Below are 19,189 nucleotides of genomic sequence, written 5' to 3'. Positions count from 1 at the left end.
TAAGGTGGGGAGGTCCTGAGGCACCACATCATGCACTGAGGGATCTTGTGTGACCTTGAGGCACATATATGTTTTTTTTGTTTGTTTTTTGTTTTGTTTTGTTTTTTTCTCACCAGGTTCTGAATACTTAGGCTCAATTAATGGAGTCAGAGAACTATTGGTCTGGGGCCCTGAAACATGATCACTCTTTACCCCATTGGGCTCAACTTTGGCACTGTTCCCCGCCTCTTTGCCTTAATATCTGTGTACTGCCTTTTTCCTGACATGAGCAGAGTACTGGCTGAGTTCTGATAAGCATAATTTGTTCTGTCTAGAAGACTGAGGTGTCCTCTCAGTTTTCCTGTAGCCAACTGTTTGGACCAAACCCTGAGTTGAAAATGATAATCAGTCATTAAACGTTGTGTCTTCCTGTTGTGGGTTATCCTAACACTGTCCTATTTCCTGGTTGTCTTGTCTATATGAGACCATATTTGCATAAGGTTTGTCTTCTTGTCTCACTCTAGTCAGTCTCCCTTTGGGCCTAGGATTGAGACCAGACCTCTAGTATTTTGACCAAGGCCTCTAATCTTCATTCCTTTTCAGCCTGGGATCTTTCAGAAAACAGGACTGAAGCCATGAGCTTTTTTATTATCAAGTATGATGCAAGATCGTTTTGCCTTATATTTTCTTGGCATGTGACTCAGGAGTAGGGTAAAGTGTCACTAGATACTGCCCTTGAAACTTCTAATTCTTGGTTTTCCATCCAGAATTATAGTCAGTGATTGAGATATCACAGCCCAACAGCCCTAAAAGATGGCAACTTCAGAAACTCACAGAGCCCTGGAATTCCTAGCACATTGCAACACAGGCTCCTAGCCATGCCTCAAGGCAGCCAGCCCTATGGCTTCTCATGTCCTGTAGCCCTGATGAAGTATCATGACCTGTGCAGTGCAAATGGAGGCATTGAGATGCTCTCCACGGCCTGCCCTTGCAGGTATGGGGAAAGGCACTTCATGACACATTCTCTCAAGGGCACCCAAGCGTGCCTGATACCCAGTGACCAGAAGGTGACCACCTCCAGGGAAATACAGCAGCCTCACACAGCCCAGACTTTCTTTCACCTGTCCTTCCTCTTTTTATTCTTTCTCCCACCCCCTTGTGTTTCTGTAATTTGTACAGTATCGTTCAGAGGTGTTGAAGAGATCAATAGCAATTCACCTTTTCCCTTATTGATTAAAGTGACGGCAAGGAAAAATGGCAGGCCATACCAATTCATTTATCATGAGCTATCCATTTCCTACCAAGCCACCAGTGACCTCTCTTGCCTGTTAGGTTGCTGATCTGTAATTGGGATTGCTCCTATTTCCACACTACTTTAAAAGAAATGAGAGAACTACTGGGTTTGGCTCTTGTAATCAAAGTTGGAAGGAAAGGAGATGGTGAGTAATGAACAAAAAAATTGCTGTAGAGCCTGTTCTTTGGCTCTGTGGCTTATCTGAGGGGTTCACCAACTGTGCTGTGATATAAAGAGGCAGAGTAGCACTAGCTGACTGACATTGCTCTGTCATCCAGCAACATCCCCTACCCCTTTATTATCTGTTTTTCCACAGTAAATTTAGTGTGGTGAATGAAAAGACCATGCATGACCCCTGTGAACTGGCTCCATTTTTGCTGAACATGCAAAGATTTGTCATTCCTCTCTAGCTTTCCAGTAGTAACTGGTTCACCCTGGGGGAATGTGAGATGCCAGGGTTGGGGCTGGGTGGGGCTGGGGCCTGAAGAAAGTGTTCTTGTGCTGAGGGGCTCCTATCTTGGAGGAGGGGGGCATGAAGCATGGAAGACTGTTATTATCAGTTTCTCTCTCTACCCTAGAAACAAGCACAGAAGAATGTGAATATGTGCATGCTATTCATCCTTACTGGGAATCCCTTCTGACTATCACTTGGGAAAGGTGATGAGGTATACATTTTGAATATGCCATTTCAGCTGCCACATACTAAATTGCTCATTTTTAAATTCTGCATTGTGAATGGTAACTACCTGGTGAGATGACCCGGGGTCTTTGAATCTTAAAGGGGAAGTTAGCACTGACTGTGAAGCCAGAGCTTGACTAACCCAGCTTTCCTTCTCTTTTATGCATCATAATCTAAATTTTGTGGCTTCTTCCACAGAAGCAACTATTGTCCACCATGCCCAGCATGGTCATTAAGCCCTCTCAGCCCTTCCATCAGTACTGAAGTTTGTTGCCTGGGTACAAAGCAAAACAATTCCCAGAGACTTTTGCCTGTGTAGAGTTGCAGCAAAGAAGTGGTATCTGAAGGCCCCTGGAAGATAACTCTTCTCAACTACTTACCTGAGTGTGCCCATAATGATGATTAGTGGGAATGCTGGTTACCAGAGCTGGTTGTTGCCATCAGAGGAGCCGCAGTCTTTTGTGTCAGCCTGAGCACACAGCCAGGTCTCTCCAGAGGAGCACTGCCATCTCTATCATGTTTTCTGAGGGCCCAGTGGGTTGAGGTCACTATTTTGGATGTCCTTCTCCCAGTAGGGAGATTTCGCTAGAAACCCAGTGTTGCTTTGTCAGGTAGCTCTGCAGATGCTAGACTTGAAGAAGGCAGCCAGCTCTCTGTGAAGCTGGTTAATTACATGTGAAGCTGCCAGCAGGACAATTGTTCTTTTCCCATGGATCATTAATAAACCATTCTGTCCTGCATCGGTGAGGTGGGGAAAGTCTGACAATCCCATCATCTTCCTTAGCTTTGTTTGGGGCAGCTCTCTCTTTTTTTTTTTTTTTTTTTTTAAGTTCTAAAGCTTTTATTTTTTTATTTTTTTTTTAGGTTCTAAAGCTTTTAAAATGGTTGAGGATGATAAGAGGAAAGGAGAAGAATCTATTCCCATTTAATGCACGTGGTCCCCCCCCAAGCTGGAAAATGGCCCCCTGCCTTCACATCATCTTGGCAGCCACAGTACAAAGGGTTCAAGGCTTGCCATGGGTGGGAAGTACTAGTGTGGCCCGGATCCTAATATTTGCAGCAAACTACAGACCAGGCCTGATTTGGAGACGAGGCAACTAGTGCAGCAGATGGCAAATAGTCCTGCTCCACTGGGGCTTGAGACTCTCACCATCTTCTTCTTCCTCCAGCCAAGGCAGCCTCTTTCCTGCTCTGCTGAGTACAGAAAGCATTTCTGGTTTTTTAGAAATTCCTTTTTTAGGCAAAGATGGAAGAAGGCAAAGCAAATATAAATATAGGAAACTCAATCTAGTTATAAACATTTCCCTGTCAAACAAACTAAAACAGAGCTTTTCTTTTGTTGACTAGAAGAATTTAGAATAGGAATCTACATTTCTCTATGGAGCATTGAGTGCAAAAATAAAAAACAGATTATAAATAGAAATAAGTATGACCCATTCAGTTTTCAAGGACTTGAACATGGGCTTTCATAATACTGAGTTAGAGCATTTTATAGCTAGAGTGGCTCAAGAGGTTATATAGTCCAAGCCAAACATTTCCCAGTAGTTGAGATAACTGAGGCATGAAGAAGTTTATCACTTGGGCCCATTCACATAGTAAATTCAAGGTAGAGCTAAAGTCTTCACATTCCCATTATGTGCCTCTTACCTCTACCCCCACAGCGCCTCCCAGACAGCAGCTGCCACCACCTAATCATCCACTCCAAGTTTAAGTAATATGTGAGAATGTGACTATGTCATCTACAGGGGTGTGGATATATGTGACTGAGGCAGATAGAAGAAGTAAACAAGTGAATGCTCTTCAACTTGGGTTATTTTAGTGAGAAAAGGACAGGAGGCTAAGTCCAAAGAAGTTACTGGGGCCTTGGCATTCTGTAGGGGACTGTCCAGACAGGGACACAAAGATAACTGCACACGGAATCAGAAGGCATGCCAGAGGGGGAGGAGTACAGGTGTCGACAGACCTGGAATTTTCCATAGCTTCTCCTGATTTGCAATTGTAGAAAGCTGCTGCCTATTCATGCCAAAACCTGAGCTTCAGATGAAATGAAAGGAAACAACCAAGGAGTACTAAACTGCTGTCAGTTGAGGGCTGCTGCTGCTTCTGCTTCTTCTTCTCCTCCTTCCTTCCCCCCCTCCCTTCCTTCCCCTCCCTTCCTTCCCCCCCCTTCCTTCCCACCCCTCCCTTCCTTCCCCCCTCCCTTCCTTCCCCCCCTCCCTTCCTTCCCCCCCCTCCCTCCCTCCCTTCCCCCCCCTCCCTCCCTCCCTTCCCCCCCCTCCCTCCCTTCCCCCCCCCCTCTATCTCTCTGTTTTTTCTTTTTCTGGAGGACAGGTTACATTGTTTTGTTTAGGGAACTCCCTAGCACAAGGTGGGCCCAAGGCACTATCTCTAGCTCCAGTATGCAGGGCTGAGGGGCCTGCTTTATCACAGGAGACTGGGGAGCCCGACAACATGAGAGACTCCCTACCCTTAGCTGAGGCTGGTTCCCCATTTTGCCAGTAGTGATGTCATATGTCTTTTAAGGGGTTGTCAAGTGGGGGAGGAATAAATCACATTTTCCACCAATTTTATTAACTCTGATTTTTCCTTTTTAAAACAGCTAAATGGAGCTAAACTTACACACAAGGACTATATTTAGTCCTGGTGGTGTGGTAGAGTAGGGAAGACACAAACAGAGGTTTATCTGCTACCTAGTAAGCACAGGGAGGTGTCAGGGCTGGAGAATTCAATAGTAATAATAAGCATTTATATGGTGCAATGACAACTTTGATACAGGGCATAATTTTCTGGGGATTGCTATTAATTGTGCTTCTGCCTGTGAGCGGCCCCCTGGTGAGGGTCTTGGAACACCATGCAGAGTTAAGCTATATTATTAAACATCAATTAAAACTGCGTAAAATAGAAACTGAATAAAATATGCAAAGGTCAGAGTGGCTATGAATGTGTAGACAGAGCATGGGGTATAAAGGGTTATGACCTGGTGAGCCTAGTACACTTGTAGATTCATATGTACTTGCTCTTAGCTTCTTTTGAGATTTCAGGTTTAATGGGATGCTAGAGAATAGAATATGGTACCCTCTAGCTTTCCTGAGTTTAGTTCTTCCTCCAATGGGTTTGAGAAGCTACTTGTAGCCATCAAGAAATGAAAGAAGACAACCAGAGTCAATGAGTAGCCAACAGAACTTTCTGTATCAGTGGAAATTTATTTATCTGCACTGTCCAATACTGTGGCCACTGCCTATAGATATTGAGCATTTGAAAGGTGGTTAGTACAGCTGAGAACCCAAATCTTCATTGAAGCTCAATTTTAATTTAAATAGGCACATGTGCTTAGCAGCCACCAGGTTGAACAGTGCAGGACTCTAGACTAGCAAGGGTCCATACTAAGCACTCTGGAAATATTGGATTTGCATTGTACTCTTCTTGAAGAAATTTGCCTCTTTAATGCATTTTCCCATTCAACCTTTTTTTTTTTTTAACCCTTGCCCCTTGTCATTTTTTTATCCTCTCTATGAGTGTGTTTTACTAGGAATTGCACCTACCCTCATCCTTTTAACTTACGCTTTCAAATTCTTTTATAAGGATCACACACAAGAAATGAGAAAGGAGGTCGATGCCTGAATCAAATTGGCCATGGACTTGTTCTTGCCCACTTTTCTCCTACAGGCCCTAGTCAAACTTATACCAGATGTTTCCTGCTCTACCAGACAAAAATAGGGAATGGCTGAAGACCATTCATGTCTACTTGAAGACTACAACATGTGGAGTTATCAGTGTTCCCACAGAACCTCTGATTCAGGTGCTGAGTTCCTCAGAACCTCTGCATTAAAGAATTCCCAGGTCATCGGGCAATTCTGCTGACATTCTTTGGTCCCTTTGGCACTTGGACTGAAGCTACCTTTTCCCATAGCTTTTTCAACACTTGTTGAATGCTTAGAATGAATCCAGTTATTAGGGTAACATGACATAGTTGAACATATTACACGTGTTATTAAGATTGCCATGTTTCCTGACTCTTCCATTTACCAACTCTGTGAACTTGGCAAAAATCTTTTCACCTCCCTGAGTTTGCATCTTCTTCAGTACAGATGAGCATGTTGGACTAAATGGCCTATACCCCAAGACAATGTAGAAAGAGATCCAGAGAAAGCTGAGAAGCCCCATGCCTCTGCACAGTGTTCCTTCAGATGCCAGCCCTTTCCTGAGGCCCCAAGAGGCTTCACCTGGGTCTAGTTACCACTACCCACAGCTGCAAGTTGCTGTTCAGCACCACAGACATCCTGAGTCAGGTTGGGTGGCATTGCTGACTCTCATGTGAACCTTGGGGAGGTCAAGATCATGGTATTATGACAGGCATAATTCTGGCTCATTGTAGAAGAGGGCAAGAGGTTTCTTGGCTTAAGTAGTGGGCCCATAAAGCAAGAAGGGTTTAGAAGTTACCTGAAGCATGTAAGTCTCAATGCAGGCTCATTGGCTGTTTGCCAGACCCCATCCAACCAGCAGTCACAAGTCACTGCTCCAGGGACTGTCCCCAGCCACCCAGAGCCCCCGTGGAGCTGCCAGCACTACACAACTCACAAAGGGCCCTGTAGCATCTCTAATTGAGGAGCTGGTGAGCGGACGCCCTCAGTGGAGGTATTTTTAGCTACAGTGATACAGCCTCATCTTTTTGCAGTATGTTTTGTTTAGGGTTTTTTTTTTTTTTAATGAGAAAAGTAAAATTGAAGAATATGGTTCTTACACTCCAGTGCAACACCCAAGAAGTTTTGCGCAGACACACACACACACACACACCCCACCACCATAGCCTATGTAATTAATCCTCTCTAAGATCCAGGTGCTAAAGCTTAAAGTTTGCCAGCATGTTCAGAAGCAAGAAGAGCTAGAAATAGGGAGGAGGAATAATGCAGGCTGGCCTAATGTAGAGGTGCCAAGGACTCTGCAAGCAGCGTGGGCAGCTGGGAACCACCCGCCTTCCAGGCTTCTCGAGGCTTTGATGGATCTGATGCATCAACTGAGTGGGCTTCAACTCCTGAGCAGAGGACAGCCTTGGAATATACAAGGGATTCCGTTCTGTGACTTGCCGACTTTTTATGCTTTTGTTTTCCTCCTCTTCATCTTGCCCATGACTTTTTGTATTTTCTTTAGCTTTTATTGTGTACCACATGGTCAGGGACTAGAGGACATTGACAGAACTGGCTGAAGATCCCACAGCATGATCCTAGATTGACCAGGGCAGTGGTTCTGAACCCTGGCAACATATTGGCATCACAGAGCAGGGAAGCTTATGGAAGCTACTAATGGCTGGGCCTCCTTCCAGAGATTCTGGCCTCATCAAGCCCAGCTCTTTATTATAAGTTCTCAAGTATATTAGCTGATACCAAAGAATAACTTTTTTAAATTTGATAAGTGTGAGAATAGCATTGTTGCTACATAAGAAAATGACCATATCTTTTTCAGAAGGGTATAAGGTTGAAATGGCATCAGGCATGAGATATACTTTAAAATACCTCAACAAAGAAAAGGGGATAAGTGACATAAAGTTGACAACTTTAGTAATTATTGAGTCTAGGTGATGGGTATATGGGAGTTCATTACTATTTTCAGGGATTCAAATTTTTCATATAGAACCTTTATTTTTAATTAAAAATTTAAGGGTTTTTTTTTTAAGGCTCTCCAGGTGATTCTAATGTGAGCTAAGGTTAAGACTTAATCATAAGTTTAGGAGATTAAATTTGGATCCCTATACCTTAGGTGATCATCTTAAACTTTGGGCTTTATGTAGCATAAGCCTCATCTATCAGGCTAGGTATCTGTGAGCAGTATTGACTCTGGGGGATAGAATGGGCACAAAGAACAGGTATCTAGAGTTGGAACTGGAGCGGCAGCTAGATAGCTCAGTCCTCCAGTGAGTGACCTTGCTATAACCAGCCTGAGAACTGCTATGCCTTGAGCTTTACCTGCTTGTCCCCTGCCAACGCTGCATGCCCCATCCTGAGGGTCTCTTAGGCCTCACAAGGAAAAGAGAAGACAGCTGCATCTGCATCATGACACATGCCACAAGAGAGTCCTCATCTCCTCTGAGTACTGAGCACTTTTCCAAGTGGGATTTGGCCAAGGCTGCAATGGAAGGGCTGAAATTTCCACTTCCCCCAGCCCCAACACCGTACGCACTCTCAGCTCTGTGTGCATATACATGGGGACTCCTTTGTGTCTTCAGTGCCTGTTCCAATACCTGAGTGCTAGTTTCCTCTGGCTGCTTAACAGGCGAAACAAACAGCATCTTGCTGCAGTCAAACTAAATGGAGCTCAGGAGCTCAGGCAAGAAGCTTCTATACTATATTTGTATAACCGCAGCCTTGATGAAGACCCTGGCTTAGTAAGCTGTTGGTTCTTTGTTTAAGTGGCTTTGTGACTTACACCTAAACATTAAGCTAATTGTGTTGCTAAGGGACACTGAAGTAGAGGGAGAGCTACAACTGCCCAGGTCACTCAACCAGCTCAGAATACATACAGTATTACTAATGTGTTTACTGAGAGAGTGTTTGCCTGTTCCCAACTCTTAGGGGAACCTTGAGAGGTACAGAAGTTACACTCCATCCCCACCCATGTCCCAGCCCCTCAGGAAGGCCCAGGCATCTCTGTCTTTCCCACAGCATCTGATTCAAGGTCCAAGTACTGTCCACTGCATGCATCCACAGTCCAACTTGGTAAATGTCCTCCTCAGTCCACTTCTAGGGCAAGCAGCCCCCAGGTACTTGAAGGTAACACTGTATACTTACTATGCAGCCTGTGCTGCATTTCTTCATGGAACAGTGGAAAAGGTTTCCCCTGGCTCTGGCCTGCTTTCTACAAGGCTCTCCACTGTGCATCTGCCTGCTGTCAGCACAGCCTAACCATTTCAGTTGTTTGCCTGTGGTGCTGAGCATCTCCAGGCAAGGACCAAATCTTCATCTCCATAGTTCTCTGGCACCTAGCATGATGCTGGCCCTTGGTTCTAAATAAGCATACAAATGAATGAGCAAACCAAGGAAAGGCCTTGGCAGGGAGTGCCACCATGCCAAGAGACACAAGCCTCACATTTTAGAAATCGGCTTCTCTTTCATTTGGGCTTATGAACCACCACCACACGGTGATCGGGAGCCTGCCTAAATTTACCTGTAGTGCCTCCTTTGACTGATTGGGGAGGTTTCTGGCTATAAAGGCTGGAGGGAAGGATGCCATTTGTTTCTGTTCCAACTTGCTTTGGAATAAAGGATAAACTTTCTGTGCCTCTATTTCTCCCACTTGGTATTCCTGGATCTCAGCCATCTGTTTTCTCTCCCTCTTTGCCTAGGGCTCTGAGGTGGGTGATACGTTTGAAGGAGGGTTTCCCCTTGTTTTTCCAGGGCAGACAGTCATTGAAACTTGGCAAGCTCCTGAGCCTGAAAGAAAGCTTAAGCAGGGCTGGGGTTGTGGCTCAGTGATGGGACACTTTGCCTTGCACAGATGAGGCAGTGGGTTCTATCCTCAGCACCACATAAAATAAATAAAGGTATTGTGGTTATCTACAACTAAAGGAAAAAAGTATAAAGAAAGAAAGCTTAAGCAGAACCATGTTCAAAAAATGCTTCTAGCCTCTATCCTGCTTCCCTCTTGAGTCTAGAGCAGAGGTCTCTCTGATCCCCTGGATGTTTTTTAAAATATCAAAGTCCCCATCGCCACCCCTAGAGATTATGATCTATTTGATCTAGACTGGTATTTAACAGCTTCCTGAGTGCTAATGTATACCTGGAGCTGAGGAGCATTGCCTTGAGACTAGTCTTCACTAGAAGGAGCTTGAATAATGCTTGTCCTCCCTGCATGGCCCATTGCTGGGACCCCTTTTCCCAAGCACAGGGGTGAACAGAGAAGCCATGTCCCCTCCTTAGCTAATCCTCCCATACTGTGTATTTGGTAGACACAGAGCCCACTGCTTCTTAACTTTGGGCAAATGAGCAGAAAAATGATAGTTTTATCTGTGGACAAGAGTGTAATTTTGGGGGAGAAGTATTGGTGGGGGAGAACAACCCGGAGCTGTCTCTACAATTTGTTCCCAGAATGATGAGTTAGGCTCCAGCCTAACTCCCAAGCATCACACCCCACTCAGAAGTAGCAGAAGAGCCTACCATAGCAGTGAGAGGAAGGCCAGACACCAGGTGAAATCCCAGACAGCTTCCTCTCCTCTTTCCATATCTTGTCAGATATTTCAAGCCTTAAGTCCTTATTTGTGCTCTGCCTACTTGGCTGGCTGTTCTTGCACTTGAGCGGCTTGTTTGCCTGGACAGGTCCAAGCTGTCTGAGCCATCAGCAGCTGCACCTCCTCCCTCGCGCCTTCTGTCTGAGCCAACCTTGATTCACAGTAGTGCAGATGGCCCCAGCCGTACCCAGCAATGTCTGCCACTCCCATCCCTTTCTGCCCTGCTTTCCTGAGATGAAGGGGCTGGTTGCCTACAGGTCAGCCTGGGGCTAAGGTGAAGACAGCTCTTGGTTCATATTCTGGCATATTAATCAAGGTGACATGATTTTTTTGAAAAACAAAATTATCTGAAATTCCTAGGACAGGGATAGAGCAAAGTTCATGTTCGTGTGTATAGAAGACACTTCACAGCCTGCATTCAAGCTTATCTGTTTTTGCAAATGGCCTTAGTCTCACCCTGTCTGCCTCCTAAGTAGTATTGGGCACTGAGAGAATCAGAGCTGATATCAGAAATCACCTTACTTTCTTTTCCTCCACTTTCTTCTTTTAACACAGTCTTTGGCCAACCTCTCAAAGCATCACTCCTCATTTTCATAGTCGGTTTCAGTGTACCCTGTAGTACACCATCAAAATAAATAGTTTCCCTTCTCCTTGTCCCTTTCTAACAGAAACAGACTGATAACAAATATGGCCAGCATAATGGGCAAACTTACAAGAGGAAGATTGGTTACAGCGGCCTTGGGGTATCCTCAGCCTTTCCCCATGTTGGCTCACTGCTGAGCAGCAAAACTATGGTCCATCCTGCAGGTTCTGCCTGAGTGAGATCGCCCACTCCGGCAACAGCCTACAGAAGGAAGGGAAGCTGGCAGCAACTGTCCACCATAGTGCCTGTTTGCCTTTGAGTGGGGCCACGCTGTATAAATACACTAGCTCTTTTGGGTCACCTATCAACCTTTTCACCGGCTCATTTGGGTCATCTCTAACCCTCAGGGACCCCAGCAGTGTTAATGCCAGTGTTACAGCAATACCAGTGTTCACATTATGCATCCTAACACTCACTTAGCTGCTGTACACATTATTTCAAAAGTTTTTCTCAAGAGTTCACGGGCTACTTGAATAGGGAGCAGCATAAGCCCCCAAGGCAACCCTTTCCTAAAGAGGAATATCAAGATTGAGATAACTACCTACTCTGTATACAGCCTGGTATATTTACTTAAGGATAAGAATATTTTCAGTCATCGATAATGATGAAATATCTTTATTGCCACCCAAGGACCAATAACATCCTAACTAAGAAGCCTGTCTATCCCTAGAATTTGAAGCCAGTGATTTGGTGAGCTCTCCTCAGAGGCAAGGTTCCATGTGTGTGGTGTGGAATTAAGGGGCCTTATTTCCACTGAAATGTTACGATTACTTGCAGCCTAGGGCTGGGGTCTGCTCTCCTATTCACTTTGGTACAGGAAATGCCCTTTACCAGAGTAGAGTACCCAGGAACCTTCTCATTTCTCTAAAGCCACAGGATAGATCTCACCAATGAGTGTCATGTTCTTCATGACAGTTTCAGACTCCTTGTCTAAATTTTGTCACTTTCTCTTCTTGTTACCACTTAATCACAGGAAACATACTCCTTCAGATCTCCTCACTTTTGCTTGGGTCTAACCAAATTTTAGTGCCCTGAGTTTGTCCAGAAAGTCTCGTCATATGGAAATGCTAGATCAAGAGTGACCTGCAGGCACAGTCCAGGTTGCCATGGTGGGTCCCAAGGACCTGAATTAGCAATATTTGTCTTTGTCCTGAAAGCAGCCATCATATTCATAGCCAGAAACTTTAGCCAGCAACAATATGTGGCAGATACACTACCACCCACCCCAATTATGTCAGAACAGCCCTAGAGCTGTTCAGTATTGTATCAGGGGATAGCAGAGTTCCAGGAAGGACTTACTGCCCATTCAGAGGCTTAGAGATGGAATGGGGAGCTTCCTCCGTCTCACATTGCATCACCTACCTAGAGAGGGACCTGTAGAAGGGTTGCCATTGCCCCAAAGTCACTTGCACTGTTCCAGTCCCCTAGGCGTCTGTTTGATACCAGGATTCCTTTCACACAAGGGGGTTGCACAAATGCAGCTACTGCTTACCCAGGGAGATTTTTCCTGTTGACACTCGGTACCCAGCTACTCACGTGTTGCATCCAGTAAAGTTTCAGATATGAGGGACAGCTCTGTATTCTCTGGGGCAAGTTGAGAAAAGATTGCCCAGTTGACTATTTCCCAGTCTTGACTGTGAATGGAAAAGCCACCATCATGCAACCCTTGGTGTCTGCTGTTTAAGTACAGACCAATTGATTCCATCTCAGGCTGGTTCATAGCAGCAGAGGGAAACCCTTTTCTGGCTTCAGCACCAGCACTACCCAAGAACAGCATTTTTATGCTTTCTGCAAACTGGAGACTGAACTTCCACAAGGACAGGGCCTTACGAGGGAAATGAAGTGATCTTGTGAGGTTGACAGGTTCAGCACTGCTAGCATTTGTTTTGGTTGCTGATTTCCACTGTCAAATGCTTCTGGTTGCTCCCAGTCTTCTTTGCCTCTGTTTGTTGCTCAAGTCCTATATCCAGGATGACATTTGTGCAGGGAAAGGGGAGAAGAAGCTTTGCTACTTTACTCTGGCACACAACAAGGGTTCTCCATCCAGCATGGTGTTGCCAATAGGGAACTGCTGAAGTAGCACTCCAGAGAATCGCCCGGGAGACCCCTCCATCTCCTGCCAAGCTCAGCCAACCCTGCCCATGCAGTCTTCTGAATTGCACCTCACTGCAGCTCCACTCCTTAACCATTACAGCAAATGGGCAGGGCCTTACAGGAAAGTCCTAAGCGCCAGCAAGAGAGGCATTTGAGGAGAAATGAACGGGTGGACAAAGAGGAAGTGCTGCTCAATCTTCTTTTAAGTGGAAAGGAAAAGGTCATCAGAGCCATATGGGACTTGGGTTGGATTATTGTTGCCTCTGCCTTGCTGCAGTGAAAGGGGCCAGCTAACCTGGTCCAGCCCTTTCCAGCTGCTGATAGTCCAGCACAAAGAAACACATGCTCTGTGTATACAGATGGGTTTGCATGTCAGCATGAGCCCATTTTTAGCCCTTGCCCAGGAAGGGCAGTGTATGACACAGTAATTTAATTAAATTTGCCTCCCTCCATGGCCTACAACTTTGAAGAGGTTTGGGGAAAAATGAATCTAGCTGAGAAACATTACCCTGCCACTCTGGCACTGCCTCAGAGCTGAGCCACAATACCATAAAGGATCTCACCATCCTGAATATGGCCCAGGGCATCTGTCTGCACTGCAGGCTCTCTGGCCAGGCTACCTGCTGGCACATCTGGCAAGGCAGCCTCTGGAAGCAGTCTGTCTCCATCACAGGGAAGTCACCAAGGCACCAGGGGCAAGATAAGGGGACTCCCTTCTCTCAACCAGCTGGCAACAGCAACAGCCATATTTTGAGCCACATTATTGCTTGCACCCCAGACTTCAGTGGTTAGAATGGAGAAGACAGAATGAAATGAGTCCTCACCCTCCTCTGATTACACCAGAAATGGATATAACTTGGATTTGAGTGTTAGACCACATCCCTGTACTATACTTGGGGACCTGAAAATTGTCCTTGATTCCAATGAATTCCCATGTTTCATATCTCAAGTGCTTATCAGTTTTTGTCCATTATGTCTGCCCTTAGCCCAAACCCCAAAGACCTACACCTGCCTCCCAGCCAGCAGCATTTCTCTTGCATTGAGTTCATTAGCTCACTAGGAAGGACCTAGGCTTTTCTCTGGCCATCTCCCCCGGTCCACTGGTCTGCTCATGAAAGGGAATCCTTTCTCCTCTTGCTATCCTCTCATTTCTCTTTTCTGTCCTAAGTCAGCTCTAGCAAGCCTGCTAGAGAAGAGCATTCTCTTTGGTTATCTCTCTCCCCAAGAGCACATCCTCCTGGCTGGCTAATCTCTCTGCGTAATGATAGCAGTTCCTCGGAGAGAGAGGGAATTCTCTGGCACAGTTTGTCTCAACACCAGCATAACACAGGCTGTTGCTTAGGAGTGGGAATCATTAGAGTCAGGCCATTATTGGAGGGGACTGGTCTCTAGGGGAGCTAGCAGAAATTACCGCTCCTTAATAGATGGAAACTCATTTGCTTGAAGCCCCCGCCTTCCTCTTTATTTCTCTGTATTCCCCACCTCTCTTCTCTTCCCAGCTTTGAAGTTGAAAAGAGAGGTAACTCCACCCAATCCAAGACAGCAAATGTCTGCTAAATTAACTTGGTTAAAAGAGATGCTTTGCTGAAAGCGGCTGTTCTTTTAGAATGTTTCTATTGGGACTTCACTTGAAATCATCATGAAGGAGGCACATTCTAATTAAATCTGTGATAAAATTATAGCCAGGGTCACTCCATTTCCCAGGAGAGGATTTGTTGAAATGGGAGCAAGACAGTTTACTAGTTTCTTGGCCCCGTGTTTCAGAGTAGGTCCTTGAGTCAGTGTGGGCTGTCTGAGCTTTCCCTCTGAAGGTCCCCTTGCTTACACAACACCAGGGAAGGCAAGAAGAGGTAGAAGCATTACTCCGGACTTCTTTCCTTCAGTGGTCTTCGTGACCTTGAACAGACCTTTAACATGATGTAGCTTCTCTAAGTCTACCTTGCCCAGGAGTACATGTTGTTTATCTTACTGCCCTGTGCTCTTGTAGCAAGAAGGACAAGGCCACTTAACCAATAAAGCCCCTTTAGATTTATTGGCTGTCTGGGCTGCCATCAGAACCCACATGCCCCAGAACACTTATGGCAGAAGAGAAAGGAAAAGTTGCCTGGTTTCTCCATTTCTAGCTGTTTAAATGAGATCATGAGTGGGCACCATCTGTCTCAGAGCATTAAGCACAAATAAAGTACTGGTGGGACCAGCCTCCCCCACCTCCTAGAAAGGACCTTTAGGGATTGCACAGGATTACAAACTCCAGGGGGCACTAATCACTTTGCCATTTCTGTAAATGGTGTCCCCTGGAATTGTACACCATGGTGGCCCTGCTGGTGTTCAATGATAGTGCTAGGTTGAGAACCCAGAGACCAGAGATCTGGTCTCTGCATCACCAGCTTAGGGAAACTGAGTGCAAAGCACACCTCCCTGAGCTTCATTTTCTTCCTAAATAAAATAAGACAACCCAACTAGATTTTCTGAATTAACTTGGAAGTTATTCTTGGCTGTGTTGGCATGCCTGAAGTTAGAAGCCATAAACCTACACTCTGTCTCTGTTGTCATCCCAAGGTCAGCTGGCCTTGGTGACATACCTGTGAGATAAAGGTGCCCTCAGCTGACACGACTCTGCCAGTTAGAGTGGATGTGGACTTGAACAAGAAGCAGAAAGAGATCCAAGGACAGGAAAGCTACCAGGGGATACAGTGGACTGAAAGAGGAAGGGCTCTAGTGGACCAGCTCCTTACCCTTCCTGTATTCATCCTTCTCTGCGGCTTCAGAACCTATTTCTGACCCATGTGCACACAAAACACCCACAGCTTTGAGCTCAGTTTTGCCCTGCCCTCCGAGTCCCCTCTCCTCATTTCTATTAGGAAAAATATTCTGTCTTTCCCTGGTTCCTTCAACAGTCTTTTCCTTAGGCTTTTCTTTTGCTCCCTCCTTACTCCAGACTCCCTCCTCCCCAGCCTTAAACAGATGAATTGGAAGAATATGCTGTCATGTCAGAAGGAAGCCATTGTCAATTCACACAGGCAGACGCTAATAGGATAAAGTATTATCCGACTTCCTTTAAGTCCAGAAATTAAGTCTTCTTGCAATGGTAATAGATTATAACTTGTAACCACTGTGACTCCCAGGCTATAGGAACAGGCTGTTAGTGTCTGAGGCCTCAGCTCTATTCTGGGCTGTTGCAAGAGACACACTAAGCATTCCTCCAAACACAGCCGCAGGACCCACAGAACTGGCACTTGGTCCTGGCTAGAACTGCTTCTGTGGAGAGCTGTCTATAACTCATTCAGTTCACCGACAGGGATTAATCTGAGTGTGAGCAGCTGTCTGAATAGCCTTAAAGAGCATGGCTGAGTGGGTAGGTAAAGGAAGGAAATCAGGTCTTGAAGACTGGGAAGAAGTAGCCTGAGGCCAGGAAACCAAACTTTGCCCAAAGAACAGTGAGTATGTGAAAGCTATCCTCAGCCTCCTTGCTGACTCACTGAGCAGGTAGAGTGACTTTAAAGTGACTAAATCAGCACTAGCTCAGAGACACAGGGAATCCAGAGCTGAGACCTTAAAGGAACTGTAAAAGAGACTACAGATTAAGGAGCTGCCTTGGAATAAAAAATAGCACGTGAACTGTTAGAAGTAAGTAAGAGCCATCATTCTTGGATGGAAGAATCATGCAGGATTTCTTAGGTCCTGTCACAGCAGGTAAATGGACTCAAATGGAGACTGGGGTGGGGGCGGGACCTGATAAGTAAATGAAAGGAGTTTTTTATTAGTGGGGATCTAGAAGGTAGATGGGTACAAAAGAAACAAGTGGACCAAAAACTATTCCTTTGGCACTTTGCAGTTGATCTAAACATTAGTAATTGCTCTGGTATTGTTTGTGGGTACACACAAAATTAATGAACTTGAAAGGCTGAGTACCACTTTGGTCCACCCAGACCTCACACCTGGCATTCAAGTAGCCTCTCATCTCAGTGCTTTCCCACTGCAGGTTCCAAACTCTTGAGAAGGTAATGCCATCCTCTCAAGTACTAACTTGCTTTGGGAAGTTAGCACTTGAGAGGATGTCTCCCAGGACATTGCCACAGGCCTAAACTTAATCTCTGACTGACTTCAGGGGTCCATGTGCACTGAACTCACAGGCATCATCATTTCTATGGGAAAACATGGTTTATATAACACCTTCCCTCTGGAATAACACTCTTTGTCAATAAAAAGTGAGCTGCACCCTCTCCTTTCCCCACATGGCTGTGCCGTAATAGAATTGAGAGGATGGTTTCAGAGCAGACCCAAGTGAGCTGTCAAGATCAGGATTAGGGTACTAATACCATGATGGCTAGGTTTCTTCCCCAAGCAGCAGACTGCCTCCAGGAGAGGGCATAGTACTATATTAGGTTGGTGGTTTATCCCAAGTATTGAGGCAAGGTTGGCAAATACCAGAGGATAAAATCTGGGATCATCCTAAAATCTAATTCTAGCCTCTCATTAGGAAAGCAAATTGCATTCTTTCTTCATCCTCTCTTGGAAAGTTGATCTCCCTGCTTTTCTTCTCCTCTGTTCCATGCCATCAATTTCACGCTAACAGTCCTTTGCCATCCTGGGTCCAGCCAGCCTCATACTTGCTAATGCAGAGGAATTGCTCTGGTTTTCCTTCTTAACTAACTGCATTGCAGACCCTTGCCTCTGTGAATCTACCACACAGATCCATTCTTCTCTCACTTGCTCAAATTATAGTGCTTATTTTCCTGTAAGCTCTCCAGTCCTGCTTGGAAGCCCCAGTAGTCCTCTCTCTGCTAAAAGCCTTCTCCCTCCTGGCTCCCCTCCTCCCTGCCTAGGCCTAGAAAGGCTTTGTAGTCAGGGAGGATTTTATCATCTTCTAAGTAATAGTGCCTTCCTTCACTCTGACAGAGAACCAGGGATAGGTGGCAAAGACTCTAGGAAGTTTACCTTCTTGGTAAGAATCAAGGCTTCCCAGGTAGAAATGTCCTGTCCAAGCCCCTCGCGCTTATACACCACTATCAGCAGAAGCACCTGAACTTTCTCTCTAGCTCACCACAAGAAACAGTAATCTGTTCCTAGAATAAGACAGTGCCTTGGGCCAGCTGTAAGGATCAGAGCACAAGGCAGAATTTTGCTAGGAAGGAAATTACAACCATCTTTCCCACGGCATTTGAGTTGTAGATGACACTGTTCCCAACTTCTAGTTAATTGTCCTTCCTCTCTGAAATAGAGGGGGCATGTTCTCTTTTTGGTTGACAAGTTTCAAGAATAGAGGAGGTAGCCAGGCATGGTGGTGCACACCTGTAATCCCAACAACTCAAGAGGCTGAGACAGTAGGATCGCCAAGTTCAAGGCCAGCATCAGCAACTCAGAGGGACTCTGTCTCAAGATTAAAAGGACTGAGGGATATAGCTCAGCGGTAAAAGAATCCCTGGGTTAAAAACCCCATACCAAGGGGAGAAAAGAAAGAATAGAGGCAGCAATGGAAATGGTTTCTTGGTCTATATGCTTATATATATCATCAAGTAACTGCCAACTGTATATGCCAGGCATTGTGCTGATTGTGAGGTAGATATAGCTAAAGTTTCAATTCTTAATACCTGTGAAGCAGTAAGGAAGATACTAATATTGTCTCCACTTTGCAGATGAATGAATTATTTGCCCAAAGTCAGAGCTAGTAAGTTATAGTACTGGGATCCTACCCAAGAAGACTGACTCCAGAGTCTATGCTTGTGAGCACTGTGATACATTGCTTTGTGTGAGAATATTTTTAAAGTATATATAAACACATACACACACATACATGCATATAACTGATGTATTTCCTGAGGTCCTTAGTCCCACTCCAAAAAGTAATTTACTTCATTTCAATATAAAGCAAAGATGAAACAATATGAATCCACTGTCCAAACCATTCTTCCCCTGCAGGGGAAAGGGTGCTTTCTGAATGGATGGAGACCAATAGAGTTGCTTTGAGCCAAAAGCTGCCTTGCAGTTTAGCTGAGGCAGGATTTAGAAATGGCATGAACAGTGCCTGCATTAGCTGATGGCATGGAGTGCTGAATGCCAGCAGAGGAGATAAAAATCAGACATATGTTTAGATATAAATGTTCTCCCCCCACCCCTTCTTTCGTCTCTAATTTCAGGCTCTTGCTGCTTTGTTCCACTGAAATGGTGGAGCCTTAATTATGGGCTTTGGCACCCTGCTGTAGAAGCAGGGAGTGAGTAGGACCCACTTAGTCCTCTCCCATTCTCTAGTCATCATCACCAAAGGAAGCCAGAGGCCATGGA

General features: G+C 45.3%; 1 protein-coding gene and 1 long non-coding RNA gene across 2 annotated transcripts in view; both read left to right on the top strand.

Moving 5' to 3' along the window:
* The window catches only part of Snd1 (staphylococcal nuclease and tudor domain containing 1), a 410,467-nt gene that overhangs the window by 327,243 nt on the left and 64,035 nt on the right, over positions 1–19,189 (top strand). The window lies entirely within an intron of this gene.
* Positions 1,768–9,227, top strand: LOC120891874 (uncharacterized). The gene is made up of 2 exons (XR_005736454.2): positions 1,768–1,938; positions 5,535–9,227. It is a non-coding gene; the product is annotated as an uncharacterized LOC120891874 (long non-coding RNA).

The sequence above is a fragment of the Ictidomys tridecemlineatus genome, chromosome 2 (genome assembly GCF_052094955.1).
Source record: "Ictidomys tridecemlineatus isolate mIctTri1 chromosome 2, mIctTri1.hap1, whole genome shotgun sequence".
In the NCBI taxonomy this organism is placed as follows: Eukaryota; Metazoa; Chordata; class Mammalia; order Rodentia; family Sciuridae; genus Ictidomys; species Ictidomys tridecemlineatus.
This window is presented reverse-complemented; position numbering and strand designations above follow the sequence as displayed.